This window comes from Geotrypetes seraphini, chromosome 11 (assembly GCF_902459505.1).
Source record: "Geotrypetes seraphini chromosome 11, aGeoSer1.1, whole genome shotgun sequence".
NCBI lineage: Eukaryota > Metazoa > Chordata > Amphibia > Gymnophiona > Dermophiidae > Geotrypetes > Geotrypetes seraphini.
In genome coordinates this window covers 141,135,518-141,157,291 of record NC_047094.1, presented here as the reverse complement: position 1 = coordinate 141,157,291, position 21,774 = coordinate 141,135,518, and the positions used below count along the sequence as shown (strand labels likewise).

At 42.1% G+C, this 21,774-nt stretch overlaps 1 protein-coding gene across 10 annotated transcripts in view; it reads right to left on the bottom strand.

The window, feature by feature from the left end:
* The window catches only part of RALY (RALY heterogeneous nuclear ribonucleoprotein), a 345,686-nt gene that overhangs the window by 148,419 nt on the left and 175,493 nt on the right, over positions 1 to 21,774 (bottom strand). For 2 of the 10 annotated variants that reach the window (XM_033962667.1, XM_033962668.1), the window contains 3 exons: positions 9,828 to 9,884; positions 4,021 to 4,155; positions 2,861 to 2,965 (listed from right to left, as the gene is read on the bottom strand). The exons of 4 other annotated variants lie outside the window; for them this stretch is intronic. The gene's annotated coding sequence lies outside the window, so the exon portion shown is untranslated. The remainder of the gene's footprint in view (positions 1 to 2,860; positions 2,966 to 4,020; positions 4,156 to 9,827; positions 9,885 to 21,774) is intronic. 4 more of the 10 variants (XM_033962666.1, XM_033962670.1, XM_033962669.1 and 1 more) reach the window with 2 other exon arrangements.

Sequence of the window (21,774 nt, the reverse complement as noted above, 5' to 3'; positions counted from 1 at the left end):
TCTCCTTCTATGCCCCTTCCAGAAACTGTATGCCTCCCCCTTCCATCTCTCCTTTCACCCCATTGGTCTGGCATCTCTCTCCTCGCCTTCCCTCTCCCACACCTCTCCTCATAGTCTGGTATCTCCCCTTCCCTGATTCTCTGGCATCTCTCTCCTTTCCTTTTCTTCCATCTTTCGCTCCCCCTCCATGCTCTCACATCTCCCCCTTCCTTTTCCCTTAGACTGGCATACCTTCCTCCTACGCTCCAAGCCCTGGCATCTCCTTTAATTCCCTCCCTCATCTTCCTTCTCCCTCCAGCTGGGTACCGCAACACTCTTCCCTGCAGCTCTGCACTTCCCCACAATTGCCATGCTTCGGTTCCTCTTCTTCCTTCCTTCCTCCCCCCCCCCCCCCCCGCGGGACCCTGCGGCACCATCAACTCTTACTCCCTCTAATGTCGGCCCTGCAGCTCCAGACTTCCTCGCACCTTCTCCCCTCCCCCTTTGGATCGCTATTATTTTAAATGTTATAGCCGCGGAGCTGTATCCATCAGTGGAGATGTCTAACATCGGCCTGCCCCGGAACTCTTACTGCAACAGTGACTTCCTGTTCCTGCCTAGACGGGCGTCTGCTGCAGTAAGAGTTCCGGGGCAGGCCGAGGTTAGACATCTCCACTGATGGATACAGCTCCGCGGCTATAACATTTAAAATAATAGCGATCCAAAGGGGGAGGGGAGAAGGTGCGAGGAAGTCTGGAGCTGCAGGGCCGACATTAGAGGGAGTAAGAGTTGATGGTGCCGCAGGGTCCCGCGGGGGGGGGGGGGGGGAGGAAGGAAGGAAGAAGAGGAACCGAAGCATGGCAATTGTGGGGAAGTGCAATCCCCCCAATGCGTCCCCTTACCTTACCGACGCGTGTGTGCGCTGTGAAGAGAAACTTTGCGCTGCGATGTAATATTTTGTGCGCGAGCGCAGGCCAACGCAGCTTAGCGGGAACACTGCTCCTCCTATGATGCCCCCTCAGGTGGTAAGTCCCTCCTATCTGTACCCTTCTCTTCAACTCCAGACTCCGTCCCTTCTGCCTTGCTGCACCGTATGCTTGGAACAAGCTGCCCGAATCCCTACAGCGGGCTCCATCTCAGGCAGTGTTCAAGGCCCGTTTAAAAGCCCAACTCTTTGAGAATGCTTTTGACTCCTAACTCCTGTCACCTTAGGTTCTGTATTCCCTACCCTCTTTCATGTCTGTCTGTCCAAGTTATATTGTAAGCTCTTCCAAGCAGGGACCATTTATAAATGTCAAAATGTACAGCACTGCGTACACCTTTCAGTGCTATATAAGTGATAAGTAGTAGTAATCTGCTTTTTCCGTGTTGGATCTTGTTAGCTGATTGCCTTCTTGTTTTTTAAACCTCCATATGGCAAGGGTGTGTGGTCTGGGCATTGTTTTGGGTGAGACTAAGAACATCCAGTTCCAATTGCAGAAGGAGAATGAACGTCCTTGTTTATTAAGATGACCATCCATATTTAGACCTGCTGCTTGGCACATCCAGGTAACAGACAATTGCTCTAATTGGGGAAGTCAGAATAGGTATTTTCCTGTCCCTGGAGGGCTCACAATTAAAAAAAGAAAATAAACTATATGTGACAGGGAGCCAATGAGCTCTCTTTAAGAATGGTGAAATGTGATCGTATTTTTTAGCATTTGATATAATTTTTATTGCCTCATTTTGGATTATTTGAAGGTGCCTTATTTCTTTTTTAGTTACCTTTTTTAATAGTGAATTACAGTAGTCTAATTTTGATATTATTGTAAAACGGATGTTCGTATGGACATAGCCAGCACTTGGATGTCCATTTCTCATGTATGTCAGCAGATTCTATTCTAAAAGATAGGGAAGTCCATATTCTGAACTGGAGGTAGTTTCTAAAATCCTGCTCTATATTACTGCAAATTGTTCTTATCACGTTTGGGAGGAAGGCTCCATAAAAATAGAAATTGTAGCAGAATACTGTATACCTTTACTTTAAGAGCTGTACTTGTGATTGAATCTGTCAGAGATAACCATAAAACACATCTCCTAATCCAGTTAAACTTGTACAGGAAGATGCTACTCTTGAAATTCCCTGATGCAACTGGCACTGTTTCCTCCCCAAAAATCAGATTCTCAGCAGATAATAACTGGGACAGTTAAGGTTCACTTTTAGATGTTTTTTTTCTGGTTCTTTTTGTAACAAATATCTTTTTACAGGGATAATAATTTAAGCAGATGAACCGAGTTCTCTTCCTCAATATTAATTCACTTAGCTTTCCTCCTGTCTTTGTTGAACACTGATCAGAACATGTCACAATGTTTGCTAGAGATTTTTCTCATGGGAGCTTTCAAATATGGTCTAGATAACATTACATACTATAGGTTTGCTTTGCTTCAATCTGCAGAATTTTTCCTCTTTGTTGTTTTTCTTTTTTTCCCCCGAAGATCTGCTAAAAGCTGTTCTAATTAATCATTTAGAAGTTGCAAAGAAAAACAAGGGGAAAGTATGTATTTTGCAATGCTCCAGGTTTTTAAAAATGCTGGTGTGGCTGGCAGCCATGAAGAATGAGAGAAGCCTCTTTCTTTAGGGTTTCACTTCTCCTCCCCTTAACTCCTCCCCCTCTATCCTCACCTAACCCTACTTGAACAATGCCAGAAAGACAAAATTTTAGCAAATCTCATGTCCAAAACATAAAAAGAAGTAATTGATTGCCAAGATATGCCCTTTTTTCTTTCAAGGTCAAAGTATTATTATACCTTTGACTCGGCCAAAAATTAAACTGTAGCCTACAAAAAGCTCTTCCATGCTGCATAATCATTCAAGAGCAAGTCAGGAGAATGACTGTCTTACCTTTAAAATATTTCTTCTTTGCCTAAAAACACACACAAAGCAAAACTCAAGCTGACTCCTGTAGTCTGTTCTTCACACCTCGGTGTTGAGTAATATGCAAATTAACTGCAGAAAACAAAGAGAAAAATACTTAGAACTGATATTGTACGTGCTAGTATTAAAAAACAAAACAAGAAACCTTCACTATGGATTTTGGGTGATGATTTGTCATCAATTTCTGTACAGTACGATCCCTGAACTCTTCAAGAGTAAGATGGCTAATTACCAACCGAAACAATCATTGGGCTCTGAAAATTCAGCGCTGTTAAAGGCGAATGTCTACCCAAATCATGTAGAAACCAGCGCAATGACCTTTTGTTGTGTAGGGGTAAAATTGTGGAACTCACTTGTGGGGCAGATACGGAAATGTGGTATTGGAGCAGTGGTCTCAAACTCAAACCCTTTGCAGGGCCACATTTTGGAGTTGTAGGTACTTGGAGGGCCTCAGAAAAAATATTTACTGCCTCTTTTACAAAGCTGCGTGGCAACAGCCCCGAAGCCAGCCCTTAAAATCTCTATGGGCTTCGGGGCCGTTAGTGCAGGGCAGCCGCTAGCGTGACTTTGTAAAAGAGGCCCTTAATGTCTTATTAAAGAAATGACAATTTTGCATGAGGTAAAACTCTCTTTCCTTTTGGCTAATAATAATATTGTCATTTATAGCTAAAGAGACATATGATCAAGAAACTGTTTTATTTTCATTTTGTGATTATGATAAAAATACTGAGGGCCTCAAAATAGTTCCTGGTGGGCCGCAGGTTTGAGACCACTGGATTAGAGGGACATTTAGGAAACTATTCAAAACACAATTGTTTGTAAAAGCTTCTTCTAGGCATTGATCTTTCCTGATTGCTTCTTTTCTCATTATTTATGTTTATTTGTTTTTTATTTAGTTTTAAAACTTATGTATGTAAGATTTTGTAAATAAATAAATAAAAATAAATGCTTCAAGAAATCAACTGCACTGAAAGGACCCCCCCAAGAGCTGCTCTATATCTAAAGCACTTTCTGTCGTTCCCCCTCTTTTACAAAGGTGCGTTAGCTGTTTTAGCGCGCGCTAAGCGCTAACGTATCCATAGACTTACAATGGGTGCGTTTAGCTTGCACTAAAACACGTAGCGTACCTTAGTAAAAGGAGCCCTTTGTCTCATCTGCTCTTCAAAACTTCCAGATAGCAATTTCATCTTCTCCCTAGTTAGGAATTCTTCTTTGATGTTTAACTGTGGAGCTCAGCAGCTGTTTTGGGCCAAGTGCTGCCACTGGAATGGAGAAGAGGAAGAAGAGAAAGATGTGACTCACAGGAAGGCTTATTCTTTTACCATAGGATTTGGCAACTAGTAAGTAGTAAGATACTATAGGTTGCAATAAATAATAACTTCCCCCCTCAATCTGATGATGGCACAGTGTGAATAGAATTAAGCCACCGTAAAAATAAATAATCCAGTTTGTTTTTAGTTCCCTTCCAAATGATGCAGAAATAGTTCATCAGATATCACCATAATAAAATTTTAGCAAACTGATGTTGAGGTGGCAGCATTCACACCCTTTATGGGAAGGGGAGAGAGTTCTAAGAGCTAGTGGCTGGATTTAGGACTTTGAAAGGCCTGCTACTGAAATGGTTGGTTGGAGGAATCAAAAGAAGGGAAGTCCCTTAAGTGGTTCTGAATGAAGTTTTATTCTATTATAGACTCTGGTTCTAACTGATTTGGAAGCTGAAAGAAGCAGGAGGAGATCCTCCTGTACCAAAATAAAACCAGATAATATAGTTCAGTGACATTTGGTCTATGGAAACTTGAGATAACTTCAGTTATGCTTTGAACCTTGTGCTTTCAAGCTCAAAAGCCCCTCAACAGAATCTGTGTGTGGTTTTCATGTTGGGCCAACAAAAGGTATCAAAATCTGGAAAAAACCTCAAAAGCCTTGCAGAGCTCCCACTGCCACCTGCTTTCACATCTTTTGGGACAAGAAAGCAGTTTTCCAGTTTCATTTTCTTTTCAGTCTGAGATTTCTATCCCTCTGCTTCTATTTAAAAATAAAAATTAAAAGATGGAAATAAAATCCAAACTGTGACTAAAAAGCAGCACGGAACTTGCCCCGTGCTGAAAGGTTTTTTTATATCCATAAGCAGTGTGGGACCAGCGAGACAGACAAAACACGAACATTACTTAAACAAGCTGAGCAATTGTATAGAGCTACATTTTGATTGGGCCTCATATTCGGCAGTATCTAGATGGCCGGGAACAGCTCCCAGGTGTCTAAATAGCACACACTGAATACCCCGGTCTCCGGATCAGCCGGTCAGCTGGCTAAATTCAGCATCCAAAGACAATCAATTGAGATGTAGACGGCTGGCCAGAGAATACTGGCATAGCCGGCTAGTCCCAGCTGGCCAAAATTCAATGCCGGTGTCTGGATACAGCACCAGCATTGCTTTTTTGATATTGCTGTGGAGATCGCTCTAAATATGACCCTGATTCTGTCTATAAATCACAACCTACTGTAAATTAATTTATGAATAAAATACTGCAGTTGAATGAAGGTTTCCTTTCCTATTCCACTTATACTTTCAAAGAAAATGTTCCTGAGAAGCAATTTTAGAGCCAGTGTATGGAGCCTTTTGCTCTTGGGATTGACAGAATTTCTTGAATCTGACCTTCTTTTGAATATGTATTTTAAATATTCAAATTACATCATTGCCAAGAAGACTTTGTAACGAGGGGAGCTTGTGAGGGTCTATTTTTCTGCACATCTCTTTGGCACCTTTTACTAAGCTGTGGTGAAAAAATGGCCTTGTTTGATGTTTTGTATTAATGGCCTTGCACTAGTGCACCTCTTCTGTCTCTCCCTTCCCAGTGTCCATTCTGTCTCTTTTCTCTCCTTTCTTCCCTTCCCTCTCTTTTTCCCCCTTCTGTAGCATCTACATCTGTCTCTCTCCTTTTCTTCACATTCCTCCTGCTCTGTGTCTGTCTCTCTCCACCGTGGCACAGCAGCTCTCCTGACCCAGTACACAGCAAAAGAAGGAGTGGGAATGAGGGGGCAATTAATGATGAAGGACTGTGCTGTGCCCCAACTCCTCTCCCCATGATATCCAATCAGAACACGGGAGAGGTTTGGACAAGGAGAAACTCTGTTAAAAGTACCTCACCCTTCTCTTTCTAACTTAGAAACCCATTGGAGAGCATTACCTGATGCCATGAGTCTGCCACACAAACTGTACATTCCCTCCAAGTTGTGTAAATGGGTTAGTTATGCACGTAACATAATTAACTAACTGGCATTAGTAAGCACTATTTAGTGCTAATTTGATACAGTGCATGCAAATGCAAAGGAGTAGGTGGGGCATGGGTGTATCTGGAGCATCCCGACTATTCTTGCATGCACTTTATAGAATAGTTGAATTTGCACACCCAAGTGCCACATTGGAGCATATCCATGTACACCAGCCATCGGCATTGTGTAAGTGGTCATGGACTTGTGCTAATGTTCTGTAATGGATTTGGCGTGCAACTTTGCTGTTATAGAATATGAGCATAGTGCCCAGTTTTATGGGCACCTAACATTTGGAGACCTAAATTGAATTCACCCCGCAATGCTTGGTCTGTACTAAAGAACATAAGAAAAGCCGCTGCTGGGTCAGACCAGTGGTCCATCTCGCCAAGCAATCGGCTCACGAGGCAGCTCCCAGGTCAAAGACCAGTGCCCTAACTGAGACCAGCTCTACTTGCGTTCGTTCTGTTTCAGCAGGAACTTGTCTAACTTTGTCTTGAATCCCTGGAGGGTGTTTTCCCCTATGACAGACTCCGGAAGAGCGTTCCAGTTTTCTACCACTCTCTGGGTTAAGAAGAACTTCCTTACGTTTATACAGAATCTATCTCCTTTTAACTTTAGAGAGTGCCCTCTCATTCTCTCTACCTTGGAGAGGGTGAACAACCTGTCTTTATCTGCTAAGTCTATTCCCTTCTTTATCTTGCTCACTGATACTGTCCTTGATTAATGATTCGGCCATCTTTCCCGGAACTGAGGTTAAGCTGACCGGTCTATAATTCCCCGGGTCGCCTCTGGATACCTTCTTGAAGATAGGTGGAAAAAAGATATGAGTATTCCTGGATGCAACTAAGGCTACCCAGGAAAGGAGGAAACTTTTCCTAGCAATGCAACAGGATACTAGGGCATTGGGGCGTCTTTTTTACTCGCATACCCGTGTAAATGCATTGTCAAATATGCTTAAGTTAAATATGTCTTCTTTCAACCAGAGCAGTTAAGATCTTTTCTGGAGCTGAAGAAAATTGCTGCTGCTGTATAGGTGATAAATTGAATTTAGAATGCATAATTTGCTATGTTATAGCCTTTTATGGTACCTTTTCTTAGCATAATTGATTAACTTCTTATTTACCTGCTTAACCCCCCTTAATAGCTTTTTTTGTGGTCTAAGAAAGCATGTCCGTATTTTCTTCTTTATTTTTGGTAAAATGTGATATTGAACATTTATACCTGCTGTATTATCCTATACAAGATGTACTTTCTTGTAAAGTTATAAAATTGAATAAATATATAAAGTATATAAGAACATAAGAAGTTGCCACCACTGGGTCAGACCATTGGTCCATCGCGCCCAGCGGTCCGCTCTCGTGGCGGCCTGTCAGGTCCATGACCTGTAATGTGGTTCCTGTCCGTTTCTGTAACCTACCTCTTCTTTTTTATCTGTAACCCTCAATCCCCTTTTCTTTTAGGAACTTGTCTAAACCTTCCTTGAAACCCTGCAATGTGCTCTGGGCTATCACAACCTCCGGAAGCGCGTTCCATGTGTCCACCACCCTCTGGGTAAAAAAGAACCTCCTAGCATTTGTTCTAAACCTGTCCCCTCTCAATTTTTCCGAGTGACCCCTTGTGTTAGTGGTTCCCCACAGTCTGAAAAATCTGTCCCTGTCCACTTTCTCTATGCCCCTCAGGATTTTGAAGGTTTCTATCATGTCTCCTCTAAGTCTCCGCTTTTCCAGGGAGAAGAGCCCCAGCATCTTCAACCTGTCAGCATACGAATAGTTTTCCATACCTTTTATCAATTTAGTTGCTCTCCTCTGGACCCCCTCGAGTACTGCCATGTCCTTCTTGAGGTATGGCGACCAGTATTGGACACAGTACTCCAGATGTGGGCGCACCATTGCACGATTATATAAATATATATATATTTATATATATAATACAATATATATAAAAAAAGAAATGACAGAGCCGCCACACAAGTGCAAGTTGAAGGCCTCATTCTCTGCAGTGATTTTATCTCCATGGAGACGCTAAAGAAAAGCTGTCTTCCCCACAGGAGTAAGACTTTTCACCGCTCCCACGGGGCAGTAAAAGGTCTTGTCCCCATTCCTGCGGTAAACCAGTTGCAAATGTCTCCATTCCTGCAGATTTACTGCGGTGACCCGCGGTTTACCACTGTAAACGGTCCCCGTGTCATTCTCTAGTGCTGATCCCAGTGCCAATCACATGAAAAGTTCAGTTCATTAGAGAAACAATAATGTAGAAAGCGAAACGCAGATTATTCTTCTTTGGTATCCTAACACCTGAAATAGACTCCTTTGTTAATGGTGTGGTATGTTGAAGGCATGTTGCCAGCAATTGTGTTATTGTCAGCTCTGCATTGCTATCATTTTTGGCGATAGTCTAGTGACCAAGTTTTGGAATCCACACAAGGGATAAAAAGGCTTTGTTAGGAATCCTAACAATACAATCCAGAGAGAACAAAGGCTTTGCTGTTTAATGGGAAGGAATTCTCAGTCAGCATAATTTCAAGACCACTGTTCAAGTTTTGATTCATGGAATCCAAATTAGAGAATTCTTGTGCTTTTGGATATTAGGAGAATAATACAACTTTATTAAGAAGGCCCTTAAATTTCATTAAAGTACAGTAATGTTTTGCACCTGGGGCAATTCAGTAAATGGTGTCCAAAGTTAGGTGGCAGAGAGATCCATGCTAAACTCGTATTTTGGAAAGGTGATCTTCGGAGAGCCTCTTTTGCCAAACACTAGCTTAGTGCAGATCTCATGCCTAACTATGGGTTAATAGATACAAGCCAGCTATCTACTGCTGAATATCCCGGTCACCATCTATGTCATGTGACAAAGCAGGTCAGCGCCAATGTTCAATGGCTTCCTGGCTATGTCTAGCGTCCACAAAAACCCACCTAAAAAGCAAGTTTATCTTTGGCCACTATGTCAAATGTGGCTGAACTTAGCCTGGAAATTCAATGCTGGTTGCTAGATATGGCCCCAGCATTGAATTTCTGGGTTCACCACCGTCCGTTTGTTTTTTTTTTCTGCTATGGGGTTCTGCTGTGCGGGTTGGAAAGGAGGGATGGAAAGATTTTGCGCAAGGGGATTTCTCCAGCCACAGCCCAGGGACCCCTGATTTACATCATCCTGGAGCAATTGCTCCATACATCTAAGCAAATAACAAGATACAACCTGGGATATCCTACCTCAATATTACTTTTAAAAACCCAAAAAACAAGGTTCCGAAAGAAATGAAAATAACTTGTACAGAAGTAGTTCTAAAAATAAGCATCAACAAACAGCTTATGATTCCTATGTTTTTCCGGTACAATAATATTAAAATGTTGATGAAGTTTCCAGTGTTGAGACTTCTGTGTAGAAAGTTTCTGTTATCAGAAGTTTAACTGTTTCTAGTTCTTTCTTAAAGAATCTACAGATGTCTCTTGTACCAGTTTCTTCTACACTTGCTGTAAACAATCTCATCCATATACCTAACAACCTCTCACTTATAGCTAATTTAAAGGCAGGGGTAGCGATGATAGACATGTCTTATGGGCTTGGCACCTTCCATATCTAACGTGACCCTCTGTTCAATACTTCTTTCAAAGCTACCACTGAAGACAGTACAACTCTATACATCAAGCATCTATGCACTTACCTAGTGACATCTGAAAATATTTCATGTGATTGGACATCAGAATAAGATGACCTGCAACTTTAAAGAAAGAGCATTAAATTGTGGAAGCAAAGTTCCAATCTCTACTTTTTGCTAGGTTTTGATATGTTGTTTTTGCTGAAATATGCAACAATCGTAAGTTAAAACCTTCAGTATTGTGGACATCAGATGCATAGTTGTGGTTTTAGGACTGAAATATTGTATGCTACTTTCTTTTCAGTATTAATTTCTTAATGATCTTTCACTGAGGAGATGCCTTTGGCTTGCTATCTAAAGCTGTAACAAGATAAAAAGCCCCAGAGAGTAAATAAATCCATGCTACATCATGTTCTTACTCTGAAATGGTTTTAAGAATGGCATATTTCTAAAAGAAGGTTAACTTGACCACCAAGTGGACTTATTACATTATCTAGTCTCCTTTGGAAGAAAAAGTACATTTGAAAAAAATTAGAAGTTATTTTCTTGATGGTCAGAAAGAGACCAAAGATGGAAGACAGATTCTATTGGATAATGCTACAAAATAGAAAAAGGTAAGGGATTCTAGTTAGGTAATTTCATTTTTCGCAGGTGTGCAGTCCTATATGACTATACCATATGCCCAAAGCAAGAAACATAGATGGCAATTCTAGAAGTCTTATATCACCTAAACATTAAATGGTCCCAATAAAAACTGGAAAACCAAATTGAAAAAATCTGTCACTGCGCATCACAAAGAAGCATCCCGCGACAGCAAACACCAGGTGAAAATGGGAGTTACCACACTAATGTTTTTTGTTGGTTTTACCTGGGGGCATTTTCTTTTTACTCTGCTGGGTTTTTTGCTCTCCTAAGGATTCCCTGCCCTCTAATATCTAACGCTGCTTTGTGTGAGTCTAGTGGATGATTGACAATTATGCTCAATTGCGCCTAGAAGTTAATCACCATTTATAGAATCAGGGCCTCAGGGCCTCAATGCTATTTACCCCTGTTTGGGTACCTAACTTCCGTTTGATTGCCTACAGCGAAGCATCGGATTGGCACCTAATTTTAGGTGCATTATATAGAATTAAGGAGTTACGAAGCCCTAAATGTTAGGAAATGACCTCCTTGGGTTTTAAATAGACAATTTTTAGACTATATATACTTACATCTCTCTCATTGCTTGACCTGATTGTTATTAGACTTTAAGCTACTTATTCTACTTGAGTTTCTGTCTTCCTTAGTAAACGTATTGGTGGTGTGGATTAAATCTTTTCATACTGACAAAATCTGCCTGTTGCCTTCTTATGTATTAAAATATAGAGCTAAATAATTTAAGAGTGTCTAGAAATATTACTTGTATATATTTTTTTATGCTCTGGCTCTTTCTGCTTACCCTGATAAGTTGTTAAATAGGGGTGGTTTATTGCAAATCTATTACTGTATTTCATTTCTTTATTTCTTTGTGACTGCCTCTCTAAAACTCGGGATCTTTGTTTAATTAGAGGGACATTTTCAAAAGGATGTTCCAAAGGGACATCCAGCTCACATGTACTTTGGACTGTTTGAAAATATGTTAGATGGACAGCCATGCATTGGCAAAGTCCAGCAAGAACATCCATTTTAGAAACTGAAATGTCCAAATTTTGAATGGGAGAAAACAAAGGATATGGAAGGCAATACAGCGACATCCTTAGAAAATGGTTCCAGAATGACAGCATCCATGTGCTCCATAGGATCAGTTTAGTGGTAAGTGCAGTGGATTGTAAAGCAAGAGATCCAGCTTCATACCCTACTTTAACTCTTGTTTTTGAAACTGTGCGCACGCCAGGAACAGAAAAATGGATATTATACCTGAATGTACTCTGATAGCCTTCAGGCTTGCAGGTGGCTTATCTATTTTGGTACAGTAGATATTTCCCTGTTCCTGGTGGGCTCACAACTTAAAAAAGAGAGAGAGACTGGGTCCCTCAGTTTACAGTCGGCTGCAGTAAACACAAGATCTATCCCTCAGACCTATTTCCTGTTCTGGGTCCTGCATCTAGAAAATGATGTCAGAGGGAGAGCTAGTGCCAACATGGAGAGCCAGTTGGTGATGCTGCTCATGCCAGGGAAGGGAAGAGGCAAGCGTGCGTGCAGCAGGGGGGGGCTTCTATCCCAGGCACCTCTCACCCTCTGAGGCAACCTTTCAGATGGAACACATTGGGCACAATTCCTGGAAGCACCTTGAATAAATCTTGCTTTTATCTCCATATGGTCTGTTTATTGTCGTGGGAAATAAAAACATACACCTGGATTCTCTATAGTCGTCCAAGTTAGGCACGGATCTCAGATTGACACCCAAAACACTCCCACTATTTTCAAGTGGAGATGTTTCTAAAATATTAGCAAAGACAGGATGTCCTGTCAAGGGCGCCCAAACGCATGCGCCAAGATAGAGCCTGCTAAATGCCGATCCTATAATAGCTCTGGGCCAAGTTATCATTTGTGCCCACTTACTGTGGAATTCTCCCCTCCTTTGCCCAAGCCCTGCCCAGGTGTACCAGCCTTACATTTCTGTAGCACACCCATGCTGAGTGCACAGCTAGCACTCGCACATGTAACCTCTGCGCTCACACAGGGGTGCCAGCATTCTAGAACTTCCAGACAGTTAAATACCTAACTTTGGTCAACCTGTTTGTTTCCTTTGTTCCTTCCTAACAAACTACTTGTCTTGCTTCTTCAATGGCCCAGCTAACCTGTCATGTCTAATATATCAGATCAGGTTATGTCAGTCAGATCCTATTACGAACACCATCAATAGGACGGAGGCCATCTAGCAAAACAAGTCACTGGAAAAAGATGATTCGGATGAGATGTTCCTTTTGCATAGCTAGGGGAAACCAGCCATCTGAATTCAGGCTGCGGATTAAATGTTCCTCCATCATGTGCTATAGAAGCTGCTGATATGAAGAGTCAGTTCATGTACGGGATATAGAAATCCCGCAATATATAACAATAACTCCAGTGAAGCCTATAACACCTCATCTTGCAATGGTTCATTATCCGATAGGACCCTTAGTGGTTCTGAGTTCCAGAATGTGAGGAGGGACAGAAAGATATGATTGAGACATTTAAATATCTGGTATTAATAATGTATCAGAAGCAAAGTTTTTTCATACAAAAGAAATTCAAGAGTGACAGGTAGGAATCTGATACTGCAACTGTGCAGACTCTATGTAAGCGCCCAAACCTGGCTGCTGATCCAAGATGTGCGCCCAATTAAACTGGTTAAGGAGCCAATTAGGACCAAGAATAGTTTGTAATTGGATGGTCATCTTTGAGGGCTCCTTATAGAATAGCTTTGAGCAAAGATTTTTGCAGGGCTGATAAATAATAGAGTTTAACAGAGATTCTACTATCCAACTACTTATCCCAAATGTTTTTCTGAGTAAACTTGTGTTAACCGGTTCGAGTTCCTTCGGGGAATACAAGACCAAAGATTAGATTTCACTGAATGAATCTAGCCCAATATATTTTCATAGAGAAGGTAACGGAGAATGGAAATGAAACATTAAGAACATGAGACTTGCCTTACTGGGACAGACCCAAGGTCCATCAAGTCCAGTGAAAGTCTGTTTCTAACAATGGCCAACCCTGGTCTCAAGTACTTGACAAGATTACAAGCAGCAAAACAGATCTTATGTTGTTTATCCTAGGAATAAGCAGTGGATTTCCCCAAGTCCATCTTAATAATATTTTATAGACAGTTATAGCACAAAATAGTAGTGGTGGTACTTAGAAAGCTTTGGTGAAGGGCATGAGGGAGGAGGAAGTGGGTGTTGTGTTTTTTACAGGAATTGGTATGTGAATCTACTCAAATTAGTCAGATTATTTTGTTCCTTATTTGCCATAAATGAGGTGAATCCGCTTTGTAAAGAGATATTTAAGATGCATTTGAGGTATCCTAATAGATATTTAACATGGCTCCACCCACATAATTCAGGACTTCTTAAACTTTTCCTGGGCTTCCAGGACACTTAAAACAATTATGCATGAGATCGTTTTGTGTGAAATAAGTTTCCATGATGCTCCTGGCTGCCTTCTGGGATATGGACTGGGGAGCATGGAGGTTTTCTCAACATGAGATAGTTAAAGCTTGTTCCAAGGCTTTGGGATGTATGATCAGGGACATATTATTTGCAGATGAATGCATGCAAATATCCAGGTTTTCATAGACTGGCTTCCTCAGATAGATATTTTGGCCCTGATTCTATAAAGAGCGCCTAATGCTGAGCGGGACTTAGGCATCCAAACTAAGTGGTTAATGACCCATTTAAGGGTCTTAAAGAGCGATAATTGGCACATGGACATCCAAAGGATGTGGATGTCACTTTGTAGGTGCTGCCATAATTTCATGGATGCCCATTGGGAAAACTCACGCCTAACGGAATAGGTGTGGGTGTGGTTTGGGCAATGATTTGATATGGGCATCCTTTGATTCAGTTACAAAATGCTGAGCGACCTAGGGCATCCATCTCATGCCTACATTGTAGGTGAATGAAAACCAGGTCTACTTTTCAGCATAGTTTGGGTTTCAGATAGAACTGAATTCTATGGATGAAACTTAGGCACAGTTTGGATGTCCTTAATGTGATCTGCTAAATAGCTCTCTGGGTTTTTATTTTTGCTTTATTAAGTTCAAAATACATTTAATAAGGCACCACATAAACAGGGCACATCAAAACAGATATATTGCATGCAAAACATTCTATTTTTGTGGACAAACAGCAATGTTATTTGCTAATTAGCGGAAACATTAACTGAAGCAAAACATATAAATAAAACACACAGCTTTAGGTTTCTTGATAAAAAGCTACCCTTTTTTTTAATGACTAAACAGTGCTCCAATCAGCTCATTAATGCAAGCGAGGAAAGCACATGAAAAAAATATATAGATTGCATACATAACTTCATTTGCAAAAGCTTAAAAACAGAAAAAACAGATACAGACATAAGAACATAAGCAGTGCCTCTGTTGGGTCAGACCAGAGGTCCATCATGCCCAGCAGTCCGTTCACGCAGTGGCCCATCAGGTCCAGGACCTGTATAGTAATCCTCTATCTATACCCTTCTATCCCCTTTTCCTTCAGGAAATTATCTAATCCCTTCTTGAACCCCAAAACCGTACTCTGTCCTATCACACCCTCTGGAAGCGCATTCCATGTATCCACCACCCTTTGAGTGAAGAAGAACTTCCTAGCATTGGTTCTGAATCTGTCCCCTCTTAATTTTTTCAAATGCCCTTTCGTTCTTGTAGTTTTCGAACGTTTGAAGAATCTGTCCCTCTCCACTTTCTCCATGCCCTTCATGATCTTGTAGGTCTCTATCATGTCCCCTCTAAGTCTCCATTTTTCTAGGGAAAAGAGCCCCAATTTCTCCAATCTTTCAGCATATGAAAGGTTTTCCATACCTTTTATCAATCGTGTCGCTCTTTTCTGAACCCTCTCGAGTATCGCCATATCCTTCTTAAGGTACAGCGTCCAATACTGGATGCAGTATTCCAGATGCAGGTACACCATCGCCCGATACAACGGCAGGATAACTTCTTTCGTGATAGTACCCAGCATTCTATTCTCCTTCTTAGAGGCCGCTGCGCACTGTGCCGATGGCTTCATTGTGCTGTCCACTATTACCCCCAGGTCCTTTTCTAGGATACTTTCACCCATTACCAGCCCTCCCATCATATAGCTGTACTTCGGATTTCTGTTTCCTACATGCAAGACTTTAATAATAATAATAATTTTATTCTTATATACCGCCAAAGCCATATAAGTTCGAGGCAGTTTACAGCAAGAGGCGCTGGACAATCAGCGAAGAGGTTACAATCAAAGTCAGCAATACAATCTTACATAATAAAGAATATGAAAGCTAAAAGGTTCATAGGGTTACAGGATTGAATAAGAAGTGGTGAGTAGATTCTTAGTTAACAAATCGATTGAACAGACTGGTTTTTAATAGTTTTCTAAAATTGAAGTAGGATGAAGAGTGCGTGAAAACGTTACTAAGCCAGTCGTTCCATTTGCCTGCCTGGAAGGCAAGAGTTCTGTCCAAGAATCTTTTGTAGTGGCAGGCTTTTATTGTTGGATAGGTGAACAGATGAATTCTTCGTGTGGGCCTAAGATAATTTGCCAGATTGAAGTGGAAAACCAGGTAAGTGGGAGCCAGACCAAATATTGATTTATAACATAGACAAGTGAACTTAAACAGGATTCGCGCCTCTAGGGGCAGCCAATGGAGTCTTTGATAGTAGGGGCTTATGTGTTCCCATTTTTTCAGCCTAAAGATCAGTCGAACTGACGAATTTTGAATAACTCTGAGTCTTAGAATGGTTTTTTTTAAGGAACCCAAGTAAATAATATTGTAATAATCGAGCAAGCTCAGGATGGATGGTGCATCAAAGTATTGTCTGATGGTTCTGAGTTTCCATAGAACCGAAAAGCATTTTTTAACTAGTAAGTCTGTGTGTGCATTTAGAGTGAGGTGGCGGTCCAAGGTGACTCCCAGGATTTTAATTGAGTGGTCAATAGGGAAGTCCTGACTATTCAGGGAGATCAAGGAGTCTTTGATTTTGTCATTAGGGCTTGCCAGGAAAAATTTAGTTTTGTCGGTGTTGAGCTTCAATTTGAATTTGGTCATCCATCGTTTGATTTCATTTAGAATGGATGATAGATGAATCTTTATCTTGGAGGTCAGAGAAGTAAGGGGAATAACAATGGTGATATCGCCAGCATAGATATAAAATTTAACCTTTAAGCTATGTAGTAGGTTCCCCAATGAGGCAAGGTAGATGTTGAACAATGTGGGGGAAAGAGGAGAGCCCTGCGGGACTCTGCAAGAGTTAACCCAACTAAAGGATATTTTATTGTCACTGTAGACTTGATATGACCGTTTGCTCAGAAACCCCCGAAACCATTTTAATACGTTACCTGAAAGACCATTTGATTCCAGACAGGCAATCAGAATAGCTTGGTCAACTAGATCGAAGGCACTATTTAGGTCTAGTTGCAGGATAAGAGCACTTGTACCCTGGCTGAATAAGGTATGGAGGAAGTCTAGAAGTGATGCCATGACAGTTTCGGTGCTGAATCCGGAACGAAAACCAGACTGATAGTCATGCATTATGCTAAATTTGTCCAGATACAATACTAGATCCTGGTTGACCAGTCCTTCCATTAGCTTGACAAATAGGGGAGTGCTTGCAATTGGTCTGTAATTTTAACTTCATCTGCCATCTCATCGCCCACTCTCCTAGTTTGTTCAGGTCCCTTTGTAAATCTTCGCAGTCCTCTTTAGTCCTAACTCAACTAAATAGTTTGGTGTCGTCTGTGAATTTTATTACTTCGCACTTCGTCCCTGTTTCTAGATCATTTATACAGACCTTAGCAAGGCTTCTATTTTATTGCAAATGGAGGTGTGCAGCTGCACAATGCTGACCTCATTGTGAGATCATCAAGGTGCACCTGCAAGGTAGAATGCCACAATTAAAATATGTGCTGGGTTTTGAACCTATGACTTCTGGAAGATGAGCACAGGGCTTGGATGCCTATGTTGGACGCCCAAACCACACCTAACATTAGGTGCGCTTTGCAGAATCAGGGCCTTTAGATTCACAGTCATCATCAAAAAATGGATTTCATGTGCCAGTCAGCTTCATCTAAGCCCCATGTTGAGCTTACAGTTTTCATCGAAGGCACTTGACTGACTCCAGCTGACAAATTCTGTTATCCTACTATCTCTGTGGAGGTTGATTCTGGGTTTATAAAGCACAATGCCAAGATAAGCTCTTCCTTTGGCAGACTCTGTCATCATCTATGGGATGAAAAAAGGGTTAGACAGACTACTAAACCTGAAGGGAGCAAGTCCATAAAATCCACCAAAGTTTAGAAGCTAAGCACTAATTCTGTAATGACATCTGGATGCCCAGTTTCCATGAGAGAATACTAATGTAAGTCAGCATTTGTCCTAGATTCTATAAATGATGCCTAGATCAGTGCGCGTAGCCATTCTAGGCACCTAACGTAATTTTCTAAGTTGGCTTAATTGACACTGATATTTGAAAGTGCCATTAAAAATTAATTAGCCAGTGCATGCCTAATTCAGTAAACCTACCACTTCAAGATAAGTGTCTATACTGAGTCACCTATAAGCAAGTATTGGTTGTTTAAGATTCTATATCTCTTCCCTCAGTTTAAATTTCACCTGTATTATACAGTGCTCCCCCGCGAATTTGCGATTCGCGGTCCCGGTCATTCGCGGTATTTTCTGACCGTGAATGACCGGGCAGGAGAGGACAGCCGGAGCGCTGGCAAGTGAAGGAAATCACTCACGGTATGCTCCAACTGCCTCTTCCTGTACTAAAGTCGGGCCTCGCCTCTCCTGTCTCCCCTGCTAAAAAATGTATTTGCGGTTTTTCAACATTCGTGTGGGTTCCTAGAACGGAACCCCCTCAAATATTGGGGGAGTACTGTATATCTGATCCCTCAGCCTCTCCCTCACAACCCCTTATTGGCTGGCTAAGCTTCCTTAGGAATATATGACCAATGGGCATGGGGTTTGCGGGAGCATTACCTACATGCTTAGAAACCTTCAGTCCAGTTTTTCCCTGCAATTTATTGGCTGGCTAAGCTTACATAGGAATGGTAGGGAGACCAAGTTCCTGGATGCTGTAGGCGATTGTTTCCTGGAACAACTTGTCAAGGAAAATACAAGAGGAAATGCAATTCTGGACTTGATTCTAAATGGACTACGAGGACAGGCGCAAGATGTAGAAGTAGAGGGGATGCTGGGAACCAGTGATCACAATATGATCCGCTTCAACATAGATGCAGGGACAAGGCATCGATCCAGAACAACAGCCACGGCACTTAACTTCCGAAAAGGGAACTACGAAGGGATGAGACTCATGGTGGGGAAGAAGATCAAGAAGAGGATAAGCGCTGTTAAAACGCTAGAGCAGGCATGGTCCCTTTTTAAAGGCACAATCACCGAGGCACAAAATCAATATATACCGCGTATCAATAAGGGATCCAAGAGGAAAAGGAACAAAGAACCGGCGTGGCTCACTGCTGTGGTGAAGGAAGTGATCAGAGAAAAGAAGACTTCATTTAATGAATGGAAAAGGTCAAAAACGGACGAAAACTGGAAAAAGCACAAACAGCACCAACGCAAGTGCCATAAAGCGGTAAAAGGGGCCAAAAAAGACTACGAGGAAAAAATAGCCAAGGAGGCAAAAAACTTCAAGCCATTCTTTCGATATATTAAGGGGAAACGACCCGTAAAGGAAGCCGTGGGACCGTTGGATGATGATGGAATAAACGGAGTGCTAAAGGAGGACAAAGCCATCGCTGATAAACTGAACACATTTTTTGCGTCTGTGTTTACCAAAGAGGATATACACAACGTACCGGAACCCAACAGACTATATGCTGGAGCTGAAGACGAGAAACTGACAAGGATGACGGTCAGTCTAGAAGAAGTATGCAGGCAGATTGATAGGCTTAAGAGCGACAAATCCCCGGGACCGGATGGCATCCATCCTAGGGTCATTAAGGAACTGAAAGGGACAATAGCTGAACTACTTCAACTAATAGCCAACCTGTCGATCAAATCGGGAAAGATTCCGGAAGACTGGAAGGTGGCGAATGTTACGCCAATCTTCGAAAAAGGTTCAAGGGGAGATCCGGGAAACTACAGACCGGTGAGTCTGACCTCGGTACCGGGAAAGATGGTAGAGGCGCTGATAAAAGACCGCATCATTGATCACCTAGACGGACACAATCTGATGAGGACCAGTCAGCACGGCTTCAGCAAAGGACGATCTTGCTTGACGAACCTGCTGCACTTCTTCGAGGGAGTCAACAGGCAGATAGACAAGGGTGACCCAGTCGACATTATATATCTGGATTTTCAGAAGGCATTCGACAAGGTTCCGCATGAACGTCTTCTTCGGAAAATTGAGAACCATGGAATAGAGGGTGAATTACTCACGTGGATTAGAAACTGGCTAACAGATAGGAAACAGAGAGTGGGGGTAAATGGACAATACTCTGACTGGAAGAACGTCACCAGTGGGGTGCTGCAGGGCTCGGTGCTTGGACCCGTGCTCTTCAACATATTCATAAATGATCTGGAAATAGGTACGATGAGTGAGGTGATTAAATTTGCGGACGATACGAAGTTATTCAGAGTAGTGAAGACGCAGGGGGACTGTGAAGACCTGCAACACGACATAACCATGCTCGAGAAATGGGCAACAACATGGCAAATGAGGTTCAACGTGGATAAGTGTAAAGTAATGCATGTTGGTATCAAAAATCCCATGCACGAATACAGGATGTCCGGGGTGGTACTTGGGGAGACCACCCAGGAAAGGGATTTGGGAGTACTGATTGACAAGTCGATGAAGCCGTCTGCACAATGTTCGGCGGCGGCGAAAAGGGCAAACAGAATGCTAGGAATGATTAAGAAGGGAATCACGAATAGATCGGAGAAGGTAATCATGCCGCTGTACCGGGCCATGGTACGCCCTCACCTGGAATACTGCGTCCAGCACTGGTTGCCGTACATGAAGAAGGACATGGCACTACTCGAAAGGGTCCAGAGAAGAGCAACTAAAATGGTTAAGGGGTTGGAGGAGCTGCCGTACAATGAGAGATTAGAGAAGCTGGGCCTATTCTCCCTTGAAAAGAGGAGATTGAGAGGGGACATGATCGAAACATTCAAGATAATGAAGGGATTAGATTCAGTAGATAAAGACAGATTGTTCGCCCTCTCCAAGGCATAGAGGACGAGAGGGCACTCTCTAAAGTTAAAAGGGGATAGATTCCGTACAAACGTAAGGAAGTTCTTCTTCACCCAGAGAGTGGTGGAGAGCTGGAATGCTCTTCCAGAGGCTGTTATAAGGGAAAACACCCTCCAGGGATTCAAGACAAGGTTGGACAAGTTCTTGCTGAACCAGAACGAGCGCAGGTAGGATTGGTCTCGGTTAGGGCACAAGTCTTTGACCTGGGGGCCGCCGCGTGAGCGGACTGCTGGGCGCGATGGACCGCTGGTCTGACCCAGCAGCGGCAATTCTTATGTTCTTATGAATGTCTGACCAATGGACTGCAAGGGGGGTGGGGGCGGGAGCATTTTTCTACAGAAACAGTGCCTTAGCAACATGCTTAGAAACCTTCGTTCCTGCACCCCAGGCAGAATTCACCTATGGGCCCCCTTTTATGCAAGCTCCTTTTGTCCACAAGTAAACATGGTTCTGTTCACCCTTCCTTACATTCATCCTCCCAGCATTACCCTTTCTCACTCCTCTCCTCACCTGGATGGGTCACTGTAACTTTCACATGTTTTAGGACAGCTGAATTTTTAGCATTTGGATTGCTTTTGCTGTAGCTGGGATATCTGTATCCTTTCAAAAGGATGTCATAATAAAGCTGAAGAAAGTAAGCTAGCAGAAAGAACTGTGACCTCAATTCTAAGCTTTTATTGTGTAATCCAATCAGTTCTGATTCTAATTGGAATAGAGTGATCCATGGCCTCTACCGCTGCTCACATGAATACACATTTACCAAGAAATATGACATAAACTCTAGCTTGTGGTTTGTGTTTATAAATTTTGTTCTGTGAATCTCTTATTGATATTTCCTTCATAGTCCAACAAGTGTATCTATCTACAGATAGAGGTAAAGAGTTTCAAATAGATAAATAAAAATGGATATTTTATGAACCTACATTTCTGAAGAAGTTCAACACTTTATCCCCATAGCTATGTCTTCCTCATCTTACTATTCATGGTAAGCCTAGAAGCCAACTTTCCCAAATGATTGGAGATGCTAAACCCAATGGAAATTACCTCTCCCTAGACCTTTCAATACTTAAGGTGCTCAATCACCCACAGAGCTGGTTCCTATCATGACAAACATCTCTTTTACTATCC